This window comes from Miniopterus natalensis, chromosome 6 (genome assembly GCF_054644295.1).
Source record: "Miniopterus natalensis isolate mMinNat1 chromosome 6, mMinNat1.hap1, whole genome shotgun sequence".
NCBI lineage: Eukaryota > Metazoa > Chordata > Mammalia > Chiroptera > Miniopteridae > Miniopterus > Miniopterus natalensis.
The window spans coordinates 60,405,072-60,426,761 of NC_142086.1; positions in this window are offsets into that span (position 1 = coordinate 60,405,072).

Below are 21,690 nucleotides of genomic sequence, written 5' to 3' on the forward strand. Positions count from 1 at the left end.
AAAAATAATACAAAAATTGATAAATAATGATACAAGAATAAACTCTGTTTTGCATACTCACAACTATAAACCTACTTTTGCCCTGTATTGCAGAAGCATTAAAGGCAAACTCAACCCTTGAGTTTGGTGATTTATGATTATTTCATACTACTTTGATTTCTATTATTTAATATAATATGTAAAGTATGAAGTAGAAGATAGAATTTTCGATTGGCCTTGACCATGTGATACATCAAGTTTCTAAATATGATAGGTCCTGTGCACAAGGAAGTAAGACATTATTGCATCTGGTAGGAAGTGGTCCCATTGCAGGAAATTACAACAGCTTATTGGGCGCCTGCATGATCTAGGCTCTGTTATCACATCTTTCTTTAATGTATTAATTCACTTAATGCCAATGAAGACCCTAAAAGGTAGGTGTTGTCATTTTTTTCCATTTTCAAACTGACAAACAAAGAAAAGTAATTTGTCCAAAGTCACCAACTAATAAATTGGTGTGGCAGAATTTGAGCTCGTGCAGTCAGAGTTTTTACAACTAACCATCACATTAAACTACCTCGCAAACATTAGCAAAGGAAATGCAAACTTCTTGGGATTTCTATTCTTGTTACTTAAAGATATAATAACTCAAGTAAATAAGTTTCTTCCATAACTAAAGATGGAAAGAAATACCTTTGTTCTCACCTTGGTAATAGGGAAATAGTCAAACACTAAAGTTTAAATTACTTTTCTCCTTATATTTTAATCAACTTCTTTGATATCTAATTCTGGTTAAACCAATAGAAAATCACACAAGAGATACCAGCTGGAGGCACCAATTTGATTTCTAAAATAGACTTAATAAGAATGAAAATATTATTTTAAGAAAAAGATATGTGACTGATTTTTTTCTCTTTGTTCAACATTACTGATATACCCTAAAGGAAAGTTTTCACTGAACACATTGATCTTAAGTCACAGATCTACACAGTAAGAGAGGGGGGAAAAATCTTAGATAAAAAAGTGACAGTTAACCTGAAAATTATTGGTCTCTAAGATGTACCTTTTAATCATTTCTGAGAAGAGAACTTGAAATGAGAAACATTTATTAGTGAATTATTTTTAGCTTTGAACTGATCCCTAATGGCTTTCAGAGAAGTCCTGGTTTAACCTTGGGATATATTTCATTATCTTCTCTGTGCACAGAGCTTTTTCACAGTGCAGACTGAAACTACAATTTTGAAAGAGATGTGCTTTTTAAATTAGATCAACCTTCTATAAATGTTTAATTTCAACTTTGATCTCTATGAAGTCTTAGTAATAAGAATAATACTAAGGGTATATAATCCAAGTTTAACAATAAGGAAAACGTACAAGTTTTTTTCCCAAGTGTATGCAAAGACATTACCTAATATTATTATTCTTGACAATATCCTTGAAATCCAGGCAAGTAACAGGTCTCATTCTCCATATTTATAGAAAGAAGATCTGAGTCTTAACAAAATGAAATGACTTATTTAAGGTCAGAATAACTAACTGTTCATGTTGATATTCTATGTAGTGTTTTGTTTTGGGTTTTTTTCATTAAACTGTTTCTTCAAGTGACAAATGGGATAAATGTAAAAGTATTTGGTGTGGTTCTTTCCCCATAATTTAATAATGATTTATTTATGTATACACCTACTTGTTTGCTTATGCTCCTCTGCTGTGGATAAAGAGATTGAGGGTGTTATTGAAACAATAATGTCTCTTCTATAGTCATATTATGAGTTTATAGAAATGCCGAGTGCTGTGGCTTCTCAAAAGGAAATCATTTGTATTGACTTGTTTACTTCAAGCACAATGACAAATCCTGATGTTTGTGTATCAAAAAATAGCTAACCATATTTTTAAATTGCTAAGATTGATTGAAAGAAATGAGTAAAGGACCTCATTTCTTTGACACCTTTATTTGTTTCAAAATATAATTAAGTTCTTAATCTGGTGTCACTGTTAGTTACCTCCAAACTACTCCAGGTATTTTAAACAGGAAGTTACCCAATACCTACAGGGAATTTTAAAAATCGCTGCAAGGGCTAGAAGAATGTCTTCTAAGCTGAGCTTCCAGAAATAGCTCCCAGAACAACACAAAACTCACCTACCAAGGAACCTTTGATCCCACTTATACAACTACTGAGTCGGAGAACACACTGCAGAGCAGTGATCCGGAGACCTGGAGGCTGGAGTCAGGAACCCAGTGGAGCTGTTCCTGCTGCTGCTGTTTCCACAGCTGCCTCTGGGACCCAGGAAGCTGGGAAAAGGCCACTGGAAAGCTTCTGCAGAGGGACATTCTGACTTCAAGACCTCGTTTACCAGAAGAACACACTCCAAGGGAACCGGAAGCACCCTATGTGTCATTTTCACGTTCCAGGATTTGTGGGCTTTATCTACTTAGCAAAATCATTTAATTCTCAGCTACAACTCTAGCTACATTGAAATCTGGGGAAGTTTTAAGCATTGCAGCTTATGCAATACAAAGAAGCGCAGTGCAAGGAGGATGGGATGAGACTGAACCAGACACTGCACAATATTTGTCCAATGTGAATTAGGAATTTTAATCATGATTAGATTTAAATGGATTTTTGTCAATTCTAAGGCGCCATCAGATGTATGATATGCCACTATTTTATATAGTCCTAAGAAAGAAAAAGTATTGTCCATTAAATCATGAAACAGTACTAAGATGACTTCAATTCTATAGCCAATTTCAGAACTATTAACATGTAAAAAGATGTGCATGTTAGAATCAATGAAGTACAGTAACATGTCATAATAGATTGTAATGGTATTATCATGGTGTGCACGGATATACAGTTTACTGTTTCTGAGAAATATTTAAGGTTAAAATAAATTAACATTTCATTTTTAATTGACATGCTAATGTGTAAAGAGAAAAGAGCCAAAGGATAATAGAATGGTAAAAGACAGAAAGACGTATTTTATAATTCACCAGTACACAGATAATTTACCAAATTAAATAACTGAAAACGATTTATACCTCTCTGGGTCAAGAATAGATTACATGGCAAATTTCCCTATTAAGAAATTCTGACCCTATTGAGAAGTGGAAAAAGACATTTTGTGAGTGATGTTAAAATACATTAAATCAAGCCACCCAGAGTGACCGTAGTCTGTCAACCTCAACCAACCACAATTACTACACCAGGGGCCATCCTTCCGCCTGGGTAGACCAGTGCTCCCAAAGGAGGGTAGAGAGCCAGGAACATGGGCAAAACTGTAACTTGTCATTTGTGAGCCAACCAGAAGTCTATAGACAACCAAGACCCTAGGCTAAGGCTCAGTCCAGGCGAATACAGCAGGGTCTGCACACAGTTTAAAACACTGAAAGTCAAGTGAAGTTGCAGGAGGAGAAGCAATTAGTCAGGAGAGACCAGGAAACTAAAGGTAAACAGTTTAAGATTGGAGCCTGAGGTAGACACGTGTTGAGTACCTACTATGTGCCAGGCACAATTCTAGGTTCTGTTGCCAGAAGAAGGAAATAGGGTGATGTAAAATCATTAAAATAGTATAGTATTCAGGGTCCAGAGTTCTCAGAACAAAGGGGCCAGAGTTAGCTATTACTGACAAAATTGTTTCCATGAAGTATCAATTATCCCATTTTTGTCTTAAGTTGTCAAATGAGCCTGCTGATCTGAGGTCAGAACTGTAAGAGATGGCCACTGACCTGCTGAGAGGGCCGGACACCTTCTGCCATCACCAGCAGGCACCAGTGTTTTTCTTTAGTAACAATCTGTTCCTGGGTACCAGCCCCAAAATGTCTAGAAAATAAAAGTTGGCCTGAGATATTTATGGAGCATAATATATTTTGCTGTCAGCTCGACGACTGCAGATGTCATTTGCCAACAACTTGCTTATTTGATTTATGGAATAATTAATTGTGTATAAGATAAGCCATGCACTGAAGACCGGCAGCTATAATTAATCAACCCTCACGGCAGAGAAATCTGTATGCAATTGTGAACGTAAGTTCATAGACCACAAAAACAGTGTCTCCAAAATTGCTTTCCTCTTTCTTGGTGTCCCATCCTGCAGGTGCGGGCCAAGGGCTGTATGTAAAACAACACTTTATATTCACTCAATGCTTTGTAATTTACAAAGCTATTTCTGACACGAGCTATTTTGTAGGGTTGTCACCGCACCCTTGCCATGAACACAGAGAAGGCATTCTTAACGGTGCTGAGGGCTGCGGGAACAAGCCCTGAGAGGATAAGTGACTTGTCCGATGCCACAAGCGAAGTGTCGGAGCTGAAGCAAACCCCAGTGTAGCGACTCCCAAGCCTGCTGTAGATAATACCATGTGTTGTAGGATGGAAGAAAGAACCTGGATGTGAAACCTGCCTCTTGCCACGCATGGCCTGTGCAAACAAATCTCTAAGTATCCAGGAGACTCAGTTTCTTCACATGTAAAAGAGAACAGTACACTTTCCATTTCAACCTTCTGGTGAGGGTAACATGAAACAAAATTGAGCATGAGGAAGTCCCTCTCTCCTGGTGCCTAAAACCTCAGCTCCTGGCCGCCCCCACGCCCCAGTCTCCAGGCCAGCCCGGCCCTCTGTTGTTTTCCTCTCCCACAGTTGCTGTGTGCTCAGCTCACCAAGGGCTCCCCATAACTGTGCCATGTCCAAGGAAGATCCGACGGCTTTAAAGTGAGTCCTTTCCAGTACAGCATAAAACTCTTTTGAAATAGATCCACTCCAAAGGAGATTATGCTTTAATAAAATAAAACAATATTTGAGCCAGGTTCAGACTTTTTTTTACTATAAGAAATGCCCCAGTCTCTAGACAAAGCCACTTACATGAGGCACAGAATTTTGACTAGTGTCTGAGCAGTAGCTATGGATACTTTTATGTCTGCCTTCAAACAACCTAGAACCTAAAGAGAATTTAACGAGAGAGGACGTATATAATAACAGACAGGAATTCTTATCTTCGTCTTAACTGAATGTGGGAGCTTAGCCTCTTCACCTGTCGACCATAACTCTCTGCTAAGGCTGACAATTTTATTTCCTTACAAATGAAGCAGCTCTTCTAATTATAATAATATCTTGTGTTCAAAGCACCAACAGTGCTTTTCTTATTAATTACTGATAGACTCACCCAATCAAACAGCAACAATTGCTTTCCCTTGTGTCATTTATGTCTGTAAGTTGCTGGGCTTTTATGAAAATAAAATCTCTGTTCTCACTGTATCCATCTCTCATGGCTGGGTTATTTCCTTCATAAATATGGCTGGAGAGAGAGAGAGTGTGTGTGTGTGTGTGTGTCCTGCAGAATGGGAAAAGATGGTGAACACATTGAAGAATCTTTACTATAGAAATCTAACATGGACTGCGGTTCATGAAATAGGTCAAATAGCCCTGATTTATTGCTCTCTCCGAGCACATTTCACCACCATCAATAATCCTTCCTGCAGCAGGGTCTCCGGGTGTGGGATTTCTTCCCTAGGCTGTGGCTCGTAACTGCAGACTCCGCCACAGAACAATTTCCCCAACATTCTTAAGGTAACTTCAGATCATATACTGAAGAGGTTGGTCTATTCTTCATCAGAGACCCACAAGCACCAATTTTCTTGATCACCGTGCCATGGAGCATGGTTGTGCTGATCAATTTAATAGAAAGTAACACTGCAATGAACTGATCAGAAAGGTTCTGCTACTGAGCTCAGAGATATCTGCTGTGTATGAGAAAATTCACCAAGTCACCTAAACAGCAATTTGTTCTTGGTCTTGTGACCTCCTGGATGGTTTTAGAAAAACAAGCAAATAACAACAACGAAAAAAAAAATAGCATTTTGTTTTAAACTGAGTCTAGAAAGGGAGTAGTTGAAAAGAGGAATGGCAGGGGGAGGGTGTTGTATAAAATATGCTAGTTACTTTTAAGCAATTTAGAATGGATCTTATTTTAACAAACACATAATCGATGCTTCCCCAGTTAATGGTCCTGTCCCAGAGACTGTAGATAGAAAGACACAAAAGGCACAGCCTCTGGCCCTCAGAGAGCTCACCGCCTCGCCGGGGAGACAGGAGCCACCGCAGCAATACAGTGGGACAGAGGCCGAGGGAGCAATCGCAGGAGGCTGCGGGCACTGCGGGGGGCGAGGGGCACCTCTGAAGAAATGCCGGGTGCACGGAGATCGAAAGGCTGAGTCGGGAGCAGCCTGGGAACAGAGCCGGAGGGCAAAGACATTCCAGAGAGGTCATGGAAGGCAAAGAGAGCCCTGCCGGGCAGGGGGACAGGACACGGCCCCACGGGCCCAGGAGCTGAAGTCAGCGCAGCAGGAGGGAACCCGGCGAGGGTGAAGGCGGGGGCGAAGCTTCGCAGGCCCGGGCCAGCTACAGGGAAAGCTCCAGAAGGGTGTCAGCGGACCACACGGTCCCATGCGCGGCCTGAGCATCTGTGGCAGCAGAGCCGAGGGGGTCTCGCCATTCGAGGGCTCCAGGCAGGCGGTCAGGGGAGCTCGGTGGGGGAAACAGAGTCTAGTCGTATAAACAGGCCAAGGTGCTGGTGATTCAAAACCAGGGCCACCTACAATCAGTCCTGAGGGAGGGAGGCCCTTCCTCTCCAGCCGACCACCCGCTCCGCGCGACGAGCTGGACTTTCCGTAGTGAATTCAGTGTTCACTGGGTTGCCTTTGTCACAGCGAAATCAGCAACAAGAGGCTGGAAAGCAGACCCCTGGACCGGCTTGGGCTAACTTAAAGGAAGCCCCTCTGGCTCCTTCATTATTTACTGCAGGAGATATTAGAAATGGCATTTTCAGCTCTCACCATTACACATTGGAGACGCTTAACTTTTACTAGGAGTCCATGAAAAGCAACCGAACCAGCAGTGGCGGTGTTAGTTGCCCAGGAGAAGCTTCCAGATGAACCGTGTCACTCACCCAGGGAGGAGGAGAGCTTCTCAGAGCTGAGCACAAGCAATTACAGGGGATGGAGTGGCTGAGCGGCAGCCCTGGGAAAGGAAGAATAAAATGCTCTCCAACATAAAACACCCATATGCTATTTTGTCCCTAAAAGTTGCTCCTTGGATCCATCTCAAAAATGTGTCACAAAAGACAGAGTGTTTTTCCTGCTTATTCTTTTTGTCCAGGTGTCACTAAATGTTCAAATGTTCATAGTTTTGGTGTATACAGAACAGAAGCTGTTCAAGGTTTCTCTCTCTCTCTCTCTCTTTCTCTCTCTCTCTCTCCTCTCCCTTTCTCTCCCCTTCTCTCTCTCTCTCTCTCACACACACACACACACACACATCCAGATTACTTTTTATTTCACATTCTACCAGATATAGCTGGAACACATATTTTTCTTCCTAAATATATAATCATACTTTTATTTTCTCTGTACAGTTTTATAGCATGGTAAAGGGGTAATAACTTTGCTCTACAGGAATGTTAATGGTCTTTCTTCTTCCCTAATATTACTGTCTTCATCTAAATGACATTAGATTTTTTTGCACATTTCAGAATCATTAGTGAATTATTCTTTCTTATCTTTAATGATAAGCAAAGGTCCCATCCTGACCCATGTGTGTGTGTTCATGACTGTGTATATGGGAGAGGGAAGGTGATGGCTGATGCAAGGAAAAAAGCATAGAGTGTTTAGAGATCAAAATTACAGGGACAAAAGCCCTGTAAATATTAGGTAGATAATTCCTGGGCCTCTCCATTAGGTCTCCCTTTTAATATTTCAGGTACAAGAGAATACGTCTCATTCCTCTCATCCTAATATTTCACTACACTTTATTGATACCTCAAATACTTTTACTGTATTCGGTTCATAGTGCTGGAGACTCAAGACCCTTATCATCCAGGGAACAGTATAAGATAATTGTAGATATTTATAAAACAAGTCAGATTGAGGGACTGGAGAGAAATACAAAGATAGTTCAGTGAAGAAATTAGAGAAAAGGAGGAATCATGTTCCTTTGCAGGAATTAGGGAATGCTTCATGCACGAGGTGATTCTGACACTTGAGGATGGGTAAACATTTTTGATGAGAGAGCAGGTAGTTCATAAGAAAGAAGTAACAAGAACAAAGCCAAGGGGACAAGAAGGAGTGTGCTGTGTGGAAAGTAGACCACCTAGACACATCTGGCTGAGTGTCGCGTAGGACAGGTGAGTGGGATAAAAGTCGGGAAAGGAAAGTTGGGCCTGAGCATGAGATCTCTATGAATACTGAAGCCAGATGGACATATTTGAGTTAGACTAGAGAGCCAGTGAAAAGTTTTGAATAAGAAAATGACTATCACAACTATGTTTAAAAAAATACGGCATTTATATACTTTAAGAAAATGGAGAGAGAAGACATAATAAATTAGGAAGTGGAAAAATTGGGAAGTTATCTCTTTAGAAAAGAGGCATTGAGTAGGACCTGGACGGAAATAGTGAGAAAAGAAAAGAGCAGCCAGACATGTGCTCATTCTCTCTGTGTCATGGTTAATGTATTATTTTATTGTGATTGGCAAAGCCACTTCATTATGTGTGGAAGACAGTCCCTTGAGTGAAAGGGACCATTCCATCATGGAATGCTTAAGAGGCAGATTAATTAGTTGATGTTAATATAATTCCTATAAGGGCCAGCTCACTCATTAGAGCTCAGGAATATATCACAGGGGAAAAAAAACAGTTATAAACTATGGCTTTCTTTGATTTTGGGAACCAGATGAAGTGGGAGGATACTATGGAATGTGGAAAGACAGAAAATTAATAAAAACTAAGCATCGAAAAGATTTGACCTTTAATCAAATGCTGTGGAAACAAGGCCCTGGGATCTAGATGTTCAAGTGTTACTCAGAGGTCACATGTTGAAAAGACAGGAAGAAAGAGGAACAAACTAGGAACTTGGTGCTGGGAAAGATAATTTTTTCAATCAACATTTAACAAATACATATCTGGCACTGTGCTAGGTACTGAGAATAAAACAATATGGTCACCCTTACACAGTTCGCAGTCAAGTGTGATGAGTTGCAACTATGGTGGGGAAATGGAGAATGTGGCATGAATGAATGGATTTGAAGCATATTTGAGTGCTAGAACAGCCAAGAAAGTTAAGAAATACTGGCTTTAAGCCAGTCAGAGAAAGACAAGTACCATATGATTTCACTCATATGTGGAATTTAATGAACAAACTGAACTACCAAGCAAAATAGGCTCATAGACTGAGAGCAGGAAGACAGCTATGGTGATGGGGGGGGGGGGTTAAGAAAAAAAGAGAGAGAGAACTCATAAACATGAATAACAATGTGGTGATTGCATTGGGGAGGGGGTGTGTGGAGGTATAAGAGAAGTATGGGGGGGATAAATGGTGATGGAAAAAATAAAACAAAACAAAACAAAATAAAATAAAATAAGAATATTCTCCTTCAAGCATTTTTATTTATCCAGCTTTTCATTTGGTTTCCTAAAGACCATCATCTGACCATGTGGGAGCTATTGTGAGGCAGAATTAATAGGACCTGTTTGGTGAGGAGGCAGGAATCACTCCAGATGCTGGGGAGCACTGAGCCAGGGAGAGTAATGGAGTAAGAAAGGACATCGCAGTGCTAAAGGGCATCTACTCTAAAAAGAGCCCGCCCACCTCATCAACTCACTTCCCTTTGTGTGTACCTATCCCATATACACATTTGACAGTTGATAGAAAGAAAAGGGGAAAAGGAACAGTTTTAGATGAAGTTTCCATACACTCAGAATTCAAGCCAAAGACAGCCATTAGAAAAACCAAAGTACTGACTCCTTTTCATTAACATTCCTTTGCTTCTTTAATCAAAATCCACTCTCCTTAACCTCAAACCCTGTTCTCTCTCATGGTATAGTTGCAAGCCTCCTTTGCTTATCTCATTTTTTCATTTGTAACTGTAAATTAGAATCCCTGACCCTTACTTTTTTTGTGCAGACTTAATAGGTACATGCTTTTAAATCCTCTGTGCTCCTTTGTAAGAACTGCAGCACAAGGGTATTTCAGCCCAAGGAAAATATGTTTTATTTTCATTTTTTTCTGCCTCACAGCACCACGCTAAGTATCTATGCTACAGCAGAGATTCTCAACCTTGGATGCACATTAGAATAATTTGGTGACCTTTTAAAAATCTCAATGCATATGCCATACCAAAGACCAGCTGAATCAGGGTCTCTGGGGGGGTGAAACTTGGGCACCAGTATTTTTAAAGCTCCCCAGTGATTCCAATGTGCAGCCAGGATTAAGGAGCACTGATCCACAGCAACACTAATTACTTCTCAGTTCCCCAAACTGGCATTTCTTTTTTCATGATTCTTGGGCCCATGCTATTTTCCTAGCATCCAGTGCCTTTCCTTATTTTACCTCCTAAAACAAAACAAAACACAAGTCAAATGCTCCCTTCTTTACAAAGTCCTCTTTCTTCCTCATCATTTCATTGTGCCTCCCCTCACTCCCATCCAAGCGACATGTATCTAGCCTTAACACAAGGGACATTGGGTTTGAACTCTAGGCAATCATGTCTTTTTCCCAAATGGATTTTAAGCTACTTGAAGATAGGGATTTGGGCTTATTCATTTGTATATGGTAAACATTTAGTAAATATTTTGAAATAAGACTAAAATCAGCAAAAATAAATAATATAAATAAATCTATACCTTTTCTATATATAGTGCGGTGACGACTTGTGTCTTCTATTAAAGAATTCATACAACTTAACAAAAGGAAGACAAACAACCCAATTTAAAAATGGTGCAAAGGACCTAAATAGACACTTTTCCAAAGAGGACATACAGGTGGCCAAGAGACCTAGGAAAAATGCTCAATGTCACTCATTGTCATCAGAGAGATGAAAATTAAAATGACAATAAGATATCACCTCATACCTGTCAGAATGGCTGCCATCAACAAACAACAAATGACAAGTGCTGGCGAGGGTGTGGAGAGAGGGGAACCCTAGTGCACTGCTGGTGGGAATGCAGACTGGGGCAGCCACTATGGAAAACAGCATGGAGGTTCCTCAAGAAATTAAAAATGGAGCTGCCTTTTGACCCAGTGATCCCACTCTTAGGAACGTATCCTAAGAATCCTGAAACACTGATCTTACTCATATGTGGAATCTAATGAACAAAATAAACTGATGAATAAAATAGATCCAGAGACAGAGAAGCATGGAACAGACTGAGGGATCTCAGAGGGGTGGCAAAGGTGGGGGAGTGACTGGGGAGAGATTAATCAAAGACCTTACACGCATCAATGCCTAACCCAGGACACAGACAATAGTGTGGGGAAGCCTGGGGGAGGGTGGGTGCAGGGTGGCGGGGATCATGGGGGGGGTGAAGGGGGACATCTGTAATACTTTCAACAATAAAGATAAATTTTTTTAAAAAATGAGTTCTTTGGAGAAGCCATAATATTATTTCTTATAAAAACACGGGATGTGATTTACTATTGCTAGGAACAGCTGCTGCTCGGCGATGATAACTTCAAAAGTCAGTGATAACATAATTCTGCAGACATGGTGATTCTCAACCTACACATGATTCCATATGGGCTTCAATACAGCGTTACTTCCTGCTCATACAAATACACTCCAGGCTTTGTTTTATAAAACTTAGATTAAATGAGCATTGCCCAAATCATCAAAGTCCTCCCAGGATAATAGCTAAAGACTAACTGCTAGAGAAAGAGACAGAGGGAGAGAGAGAGAGAAAGCGAGAGAGAGGGAGAGAGAGAGAGGTGTAACAGATGCTCAAAGTCCACTCCTTCTGGAAGAGTCAATTTAGCATGACCAAGACATCATCCCTGCATTCCAGGTGCCCCTGTCTTTTCTTTCTGCTCCCACTGAAACCCTGGATATAATTCTATCTTAGTGTGACTGACCGTCTTCACTATCAAATGGGGAGCAACTTGAAGGTAAACATCACATTTTAGTCATTTTTTTCATACATAGCACTTAGCTATCATAGTTCCTTTCAGACAACAAGAGTCCAAAAAATATTTCTTCAGTCAGTACTTGAATAAAAGGAAGAAGCCTGAATTGATAAAGGTAAATATTGGTATAAATAGCTCTGTCTCAAAAATGTCCCTTTTTGTTGCTTGCAGAAAGCAAGCAGCAACTCCTGCCACACCCACAGGTACAGTGATTTGAACAGGTGTCTGATTAGATATGAACCCCTAGAAGAAAATAATTAAATACACAAGTGATAAATCAAGCAAATGTTATTTGATTGAGCCATGTTAATTGAAATAAGAAAAATTTGTTATAAATTTCACTTACCTGCTCAAAAATCTTAAGTTACAGCTCACCTCTAGGGCCAGAACTAGGGTGAGGCAAGTGAGGCACCCTCTTTGGTTGCAAAGTTCAAGGAGGTACAAAAAACCTTGATAATCAAGATAAATAATGTTTAGTGCAATATTTTTTAAACTCAATACCATTGCAAAAAAAAAAAACCCATGGTGGACCACTATAAGGACACAATCCATATGGGGCAGGTTTGCAAAATATTATATGAGTCTTATTATATCATGAGCAATATTATATCAGCATTATTATGTGATGTTATTAATAAAGCCCTGAGCAGGATAATAACAGCCCACGGGTTTTCCTGCACATAACTTTGAAACTGTAACCAGCTATGCACAGACATGGCTGCTTTATAAAAGGAAATAGTTTAATGCCAAATGCTGTGGTGGGTGATTTTCCATGAGAAGCAGCGAATAATTTTTTGTTCATGTTTGAATTAGTGGCCACAGCATCTCATGTATTAGAAGAGAAATGGATACGGCCCCACTACAATGCCTTAACAAGTATTTACATACTGAAAGACATATGCTTCCATTTCACTCTGCACTGTTTCATTTCTTGAGTGTCTGGCACTGTGCTCAGCACTGAGGCTAATACATGGCCAGCTACAGGCAGACACCCTTGTCAGCAAACACCAGTAATAGAAAACTGAGAAAGATACAAGAGAAAGCAGTGGGGTTACCATGGAGACAGGAACGATTTTTCCCTGGGGAAAGAATAGGCGACAAGCTGAAAAAAATTTCAGGTCAGGACTTTTCAAAACTGCATTTTCCCCCTAACAGCTAGCTGGCAATAGGTATGAAATGCCTTAAAATTCAGAATAATTTTCACGAAGCACTTCTATTTCAAGGAAATTACCTCAAAGGAATTTTCATAGATGTGTGTTAAGATTTCTCTCCATGAAATTTCATTATAGTATCATCTATAATGCAATAAAAATAAAGGAATAAACCTAACGAGCCAATAACATGGTATTGTTGAGTTATAAACATGGCATAATGGAATTCTCGCAGTGATTAAAAACATGTTGGTAAGGAATCAGTAATGACACAGAATGCTGTACATACCTGGCACTTTTTCCTGGACTAATAACATGATTGCTCTCTGGGAGGTTCTTATACATGCAGATTCCTAGGTCCTACCTCAGACCTACAAAGTCAGAATCTGCATTTCAACAAAGTCCCCGGGTGATTCATATGCACATTAAAGTTTGGGGAGCAGCCTGGCCCATGTGGCTCAGTGGTTGAGTCTTGACCTATGAACCAGGAGGTCACAGGTTCGATTCCCAGACAGGGCACTTGCCTCTACTAGGCTCAATCCCCCATAGGGGGTGTGAAGGAGGCAGGTGATCAACGACTCTCACCATTGATGTTTTTATATCTCTTCCTCTCCCTTCCTCTCTCTGAAATCAATAAAAATACATTAAAAAAAAAATAGTCTGAGAAGCACTAGTGTATGTCGTGTTTTAGCAAAAGTACGTAGATTATGATTCTATTTTTGACTCCCTGAAGTTTGACTCAATGAATAGAAAAAAGAGTGTATAGATATCAAAGTGTACACAGTGATTATCTCTAGGGACTGTGCTTTTAATTTCATCCTTTTGCTCATATTTTCTAAATATTCAAGTATAAATGTGTATTATTCTTGTTATAATAAAAGAGTAATAATTATTCTCTTTTTAAATGATTGTTCATGGTGAGCGAGTTATTTCCTATAAGATAAAAATTCAGGTCAATTGTACATCGAGGTCTGCAAAATTGGGAGTATAATTTCACATCAGTTAGTTCTAGGACCATATATCTCATACAGTTGTGATTTTAAATATTTCTTCACATTGTTTTCATAAGAATACTTGTCTCTTGCTATTCCTGTACCTTGCTTTTCTGCCTGTTAAAGATATGACTGCATTTGTAGAGCGGCTCACACACCAGCAGGTTATGTAACCTCTTAAACAGTTCTCGCTCTCCTTTGAACCTCACCCTCTCCCCTGATGCCATCCTAAAACTTCTAAGAGATATAAAACTTTGATTTCTCTCTTTCATTTTGTTTTAGGACTTGCAAAGCCTCCTTTCAAAAGAGGAATGTAATTAGCATACCCAGCTGTTACTAGTATGAGCCCCCTTTGGGGGGCTATTTTTAATCCAATTCTCTTCTTAGAGGAGGACTTCGAGGTTAGGAAACACAGGTGGCGCCAAGTTTGGAGGCAAGGCGGGAGGAGGAGCTGCTCAGATGGGCCCTGGTCGCCACAGAGTAGACTGAAGACAGAGAATGAAGGTATCAGAGGAAACAGGAAGGGGCCTACCTGCAAAACTTGCCTATAGCAGTTCTGGTTCATTCCAAAGCGTTTAGGAAGTACCAGCAAAATCCATTTCAATGCAAACCTTTTTAACGTAACATTTTGTTAATGAATCATGCACATGTCCTCTGAGAAGGGACACATAATTGTGCTTTGCTCATCTCCTTCCATGGATCTTATCGAACAAGTAGAGTAACAGGACCTGTCCATGTAGCAGCCTGATTAAGGCAAACCCTGCCCCGTTGGACATCTGTGCTCTTTCCTGCAGCAGGGACTTTAAGCAACAGCAATGAGAAGATAAAGGAGACCAAGAGACTGCTTTTCAGAGAAGTCACAGGTGGAGGGGGTGGGGAAGATTATTGAAAAAATACCAGAAGAAATGGATAGGACTTAACATTTATGAAGAATCGAAAGGGCAGGCTTTTTCATACATCATCTCATTTAATCCTTATAACCAGATTATGCTGTGCATGAGCTGGCTGAGATTTGGTGGGGTCATAACTCCCCCCAGTTAACCCAGCTAATAATGGTGGGTCAACTAGGTATCTTGTTAAAATGCAGATTCCTGGTTTTTTCCCTTATAGTCAGTAAGTCTGAGTGGGGCACAGGAATTTGTATTTTAACATTTCCCAGGCAGTTCTGATGCACAGGCCACACACTGGCATGCCCTGGAGGGACACGATCTGCACATTGACCCGAGACCCTTTGTCGCTCCTGTAGCAAATACTGCCTTTTCCCACCCGCATGCCATTGATAATACTCTCCCCCTCCTCTTGGTCTGCGCCCCATACGTCTCTGCCTGCTTCCAGGCCCTCAAAGGTGGAAAAGGACCTGAAGTGAGAAAAATAGAAGTTAAGTCTGAAACCTCGCCGTTAACTAGTGATGCTAGGGAAGGAACTGACAACGTCTCTGAAGTTTAGTCTACTTTTCTATAAAATGGAGAAAACAATCCCTGCCTCAATCACCTCACGTGAGGATTGTAAGGAGCTAATAAGAAGATCTAACTAAAAAATGGCTCGTAGACTGTTACTGATTTTTCATACAGATGTCAGTAATTGCGTGAGGAGTAGGGGCTGTGGAAATGGAAAGACCTGGACTCGAAGTCAGACGTGAGTCAGCGTTCTGGCTCTGCCTCTCACTAGCTCTCACCTTCAGCACGTAACCTCCTGGAACCTGTTTCCTTTTGTATAAAAAGAGAATAAAAACCTTATGCCCAGTAGCAGGAATGGAAGTAACCTAAACATCCATCAGTAGGGGATCAGCTAAATTAAGGGGGTTTTGTCCATGCTGTCAGAGAGAAGTGTCTTCTCCCCACTCCTGGTTTCCATGGGAAGGGATTTTTTAGCGTCCCGATGGCCTCCCTTCTGCCCTTAAGTCACTCCATCTCTGGGAAGGTGGCATAACATTTCCGAGTGGTAGGTCTTGGCTCGGCCTCAGCGTTTTCATTTTGTGAATTGTTACGCTGCACAGATGGGTTCTACATATGAGGTTCAGGATTAACAAGCCTGCCTGACTAGTTACATAAACCCCGGCCTCTGATCTGGCCTCTATCTACAATAATATAAATTTGTGGCCTCCATATGCCATCCATTTGTTTCATTCTCAAATTGTTCAGAACCTGGGGCAGTGGGCAAGGGAAGAGAAGTCTATTTATTGAATCCTCTCAAAACTCCACTATATATGTTGAAAACTGTGTAGCCATTTAAAAAAAAAAAAAAGAGGTGAAACCATACCTACCCACTCTCATGGAAATTACTTTGGGATATGCTGTTAAGTGAAAACTCTCAGGTCCAGAACAGGGTATTTAGTGTGCTCTAATCTGTATAAAAATAAAGGATGCAATCATAGAGAAATGCACATACATTTAATTAGAAAATTACCAACAAATACAGAGGAAACCACTTACTCTGGTTGTTCTTAACGTGGAAACTGAGAGTACAAGGTAAGACGTATATGTTCTAACATGATTTTAACTTTTAGTTATACATGTATTGTGTTTTAAACAAAAAAAACAAAAACTACACATCCATCACATTGTTGTGTTGAGTGAACAATATTGCACAGGTAAGTAAAACCTGCTTAGTAGATTCACTAAGTTCAGCTTCTCTGCATTTCTCTACCAGGAAGTCAGCTTCCCCTTGCTAATAATACTCCTCTGGAGCTGTGGCAGGTCCCTCTCCTGTAGCACTGTACTCTGATCTCTCTTCGCCTTAGTTGTGCCCCTAGTCATCAGAGGGTGTCCCTGACCCAACCCGGCAAACAAGCTATAGAAGGGCAAGGGACAAAGAACATAGCCCTCCCAGCACCTCACCCAGTCTCTTAACATAGCAGAGAGCCGACACATGCTTGTAACACCGAATAGCACACAACACTCTCGGTGTCCAAGCCAACCACCAACTCTAACTGCCATCGAGTTGGACTTGTGATAAAAGCCTTTGCATGACTCCGCTAAGCAGGAGGCGCAGCGCAGAGAGCCGCTGGGGTTTCCCCGGAGAACACAGACTCGGCTTATGCCAGCATGTGCAAAACCAGCACATGCGGCTGCTCCCAACCATGATCTCCCAACACAGTCATTTTTAATGGAAGCATATGATTAACACAGGGCAAATCTGACCTTTCCCCTCTGTATTTGGTGATTATTTATTCATCAGAGCTTAAGAACATGTAAAATAAAAATTACCAAAGCTAGAGAAAATGAGCTGCAAGCTGTTTTGAAGCTGTTTTCCTTGGGCATGGTTTATAAAGTTAAGCAGTGGCGTTCCAGGCTGAGAGGGCTGGCTAAAGTCCATCTAGGAGAGCAGAGATCTCAGGCTGAAAGATCATGGGCCAGGAAGTCACACAGGAGGGGTTCAAACCCCAATTCCAACCTGCTCGCCAAGCCTAAGTCCCACTGCTCCGAAAGGAGAATACTTAGTTTGAGGGTGTAAGTAGTGTAATACCTGTAAGGTACAAGCTGGATCCCCTACATATGGTAATAATTGTTAATACAGAAACTAAGTAATAAAAAATAATAGAATTGACTGTGATGAATCATCTAGTTATTCATCTTTTTTCCCCACTGATCCATGATCTCTTCGAGGACAGAACTTCCCTTTGTTCATGTTTATGACCCTGGCAGTGACTACATTGTCTTATTTTTAGCTCACTTTCCAGTAAACATGTGTTGAATAAAGCTGTGAGAGAATTGGAAATAACTTTTCCATACTCAACATGGACCTATGGATCAATGCATTAAGTCTCTTCTCTCTTCCTTTCACATAATTGACTCAGTCCTAAGAGACAGAAAAACTTCAGGCCAATTGCACGGAAACGGATCCTATCTCCCTGAGGAAGTCCAAGAAAGAGAATAAGCTCACACACGCTGCTTGAGTTAAGAAACCAAATAATAAGATAGTGTTTCTTAGTGATGTGCAATTTAAATCTCCCTGCTTTACACCTGGCTTTGCTTTTTGAGGGTCAATTTATGTTTTACATAACTTAAAACATAACTCTGGGACACAAAAAAGGAAGTTTGCAAAAACAAAACATAATATTTGGTCTTGCTAAACAGTTTGCCATAAAAGCCAGCTATTTCAATTCCCCCAAAATAAACTATGCTTCTAATATGTGCCAGCAATATTAGACATAGAAAGACCTCATCATGAGCAAAATGTGCCTCTATTCCAAAAATATTATGCTTGCCACCTAATAAATTTATAAATGCCTTAATTGTTAACTTGTTTAAAATTGCTGCCTCAGCACCTCCTCTCTTACTAACTCACATATCTAATAAAATTCTACATGACACAAAATATACTAAGATGATTTTTAAAAATTCCAATCAATAAGTATGCATTTTGCAACTACAGTACTATGAACCTAGTTTTGTTAAAACATAGACATAGTTTATATGTGCATGGAATACCTATAAAGCATGTAGGTACTAGCCTATGTACTTTTGAAATGTACGTACTTAAAAGCAAAGCAATATTTATTGTAAAGAGCGCTAAAATACTATGTGATATCTATTTATTCAAATTTTAAAATGGACTTTATTGGGATATAATTTACATAGTGTGTATACAGTTTGATGAATTTGACAAATGCATACATCTGTGGAAATGGCGCATCCCCCAAAAGTTAGAAATCTTTCCATCATTTCAGAAAGTTCCTTCCTGCCCCACCCAAGTCACTCCCTACCCTCCAGAGGCAACCACTGCTCTGATTTTCATCGCTCTATTAGATTTACCCATTCTAGAGCTAAGTAGAATTGTACAGTATATATTCTTCTGTGTCTGGCTTTTCTTGTTTTGCTCCACATTATGGCTTTGAGATTCATCCATGTCTTTGCCTGTACTGGTAGCACTTTTTTACTGTTGAATGGTATTCCACTGCATGGATACACTACATTTGTTTATCACTCTCCTGAGGATGGGCACATATGTGGGTTATTTCTTACTGTAAGCTATCATAAATGAAGAGGTTAATAAGCATCCTTTAAAAGTCTTTCTGTATGCATGTGTTATGTCTCTTGGATAAATACCTAAGGGGAAAATTCTTGAGTTGCAATGTAGGTATATGTTCAATTTTATAAGCAATTTCCAAAGAGTTTTACACTTCCACCAACAATGTTTGAGAATTCTGTTAACTTTCTATACTTGTCAAAATCAATTTGTCAATCTTTTCATTTAAGTCTTCTCTGAAAAATAATTGTGTTGAACACTTGTTCACATGCTTACAGACCATTTGTACATATTCCCTTACAAAGTATCTATTCACATCTTTTGCCCATTTTTAAAATATATTTTTATTTTAAAAATAAAAGATATATTTAAAAATATATCTTTATTGATTTCAGAGAGAGGAAGGGAGAGGGAGAGAGAGAGAGAAACATCAATGAGAGACAGTCATTGATTGGCTGCCTCCTGCACGTCCCCTGCTGGGGATCAAGCTGGAAACCCAGGCATGTGCCCTGACCGGGAATCGAACCCCAATCTCCTGGATCATAGGTAGGTGCTCAACCACTGAGCCACGCCGGCCGGGCTTAAGTGGCTTTTTTATCTGTTAATTGAGTTGTTGGACTTTTTCATATACTCTTCATACATGTATTTCATTAGATACTTGATTACGAATATTTTCTCCCAGTCTGAGACTTGTCTATTCATTTTCAGATACGTGTCTTTTGAGGAGAAGCTTTCATTTTTGAAGATGTGCAAGTTACTAACTTTTTCTTTTATCGACAATTCTTTCTCTGAGTTGTCTAAGAAATGCGTGCCTATTCCCAGGTCATGAATATGTTCTCTATGTTTTCTTCTAGAAGTTTTATATTATTGAGCTCTTTGGTTTAGGTCTAAGATCCATCTCAAACTAACTTTTGTGTGTGGTGTGAGGTGGAGACTGAGGTTTATTTATTTATTTATTTATTTACTGTAGGTCTTCACAGAGTATGGTAGTTAATTCTATGTGTCGACTTAACTGTGTCAGCTTGATTGAGTCCCCGAGAGCTGGTCAAACATTATTTCTGGGTTTGCCTGTGAAGGTGTTTCTAGAAGTGATTAGCATGTAAATCAGCAGACTGAGTACAGATCACACTCACCATGGTGGGTGGGCATTAACCATTCCATTGAAAGCCTTAATAGGCCAAAAAAGAAAAAGAAGGGTGAATTTACTCTCTCTGCTTGAGCTGGAACATTCATCTTCTCCTGCTCCTGGATATCAGTACTCCTGATTCTCAAGCCTTTGGACTCAGACCAAGGCTTACACCATCTGACCCACAGGTTCTATAGATTCCATGCCATAGGAATGTTATTAAACATAGATTTAATCTCTTTGGTATATGTTGATATATTCAGATTTTCTAATTATCTTTTTCCCAGTATTGGTAATTTGCATTTTCTGAGGAATTTGTCCATTTCATCTAAATTGGTGAATTTATTATAAAAAATTGTTTATAATAATTGCTATTCTCTTAATGCCAGTAGGATAAGAGACAGTCTCCTATTTAATTCTGGACATTTGTAATTTGTGTTTCCTTTCTTTTTTTCTTTAACGATCTAGCTAGTGGTTTATCAGTTTTATTGATCTTTTCCAGGAATCAATGTTTTGTTTCACTGATTTTCCCTACTGTTTGCCTGTTTACCATTTCGTTGACTTGTACTCTTATGTTTATTATTTGCTTCATTCTATTTATTTTGCATTTAATTTGTGCTTCTTTCTCTAGCTTGTTAAGGTAAAAGCTTAGAGCACTGATTGTAAATCATAGCTATTTATTATTCTAAGCATTAAGGTATAAATTTCCTACTAAAAACTGTCTTGTGACATCTATCAAATTCTGATATGTTGTGGTTTTATTCTTATTTAATCTAAGACTTTTTATATTAATTTTGATTTCTTTTTTGATAAATAGATTATTCAGATGTGTGGTTCTTAATTTATTAATGTTTGGAAATGTTTGAGGTTTTTTGTTGTTGATTTCTAATTCAATTTCACTGTGGTGAGAAAAGATACTTTTAAATTTATGGCTTCCTTTATTTTATCTTTGTAAATGTTCTATGTTTTCTGGAAAACAATGTGTGCTTTTTAGGAGTTGGGTGTAATTTGTTTTATCTTTGTAAATGTTCTATGTTTTCTGGAAAACAATGTGTGCTTTTTAGGAGTTGGGTGTAATTTCTTATAAATATTAGTTATGTTGATTAAATTAACAATACTGTTTAAATCTCCTGTATCTTCACTGATTATTTTTGTGTAGTTGTTCTAACAACTCCTAAAAGGACAATTAAATCTAGAAGTCAAATTGTGGGTTTGTCTATTTCTCCATTTAATTCTCTCCATTTTTGCCCTGTGTATTTTTTTTTTTTTTAAATATATCTTTATTGATTTCAGAGAGAGGAAAGGCAAGAGAGAGAGAGAGATAGAAACATCAATGATGAGAGAGTCATTGATCGAGCCCACAACCCGAGCATGTGCCCTGACCGGGAATCGAACCCTGATCGCCTGGATCCTAGGTCAACACTCAACCACTGAGCCACGCCCGGCAGGGCTGACCTGTGTATTTTGAAGTTCTGTTACTAGTTTCATGAACACTTAAGATTGTTATGTCTTATTACATGTTCTTAGTGATTT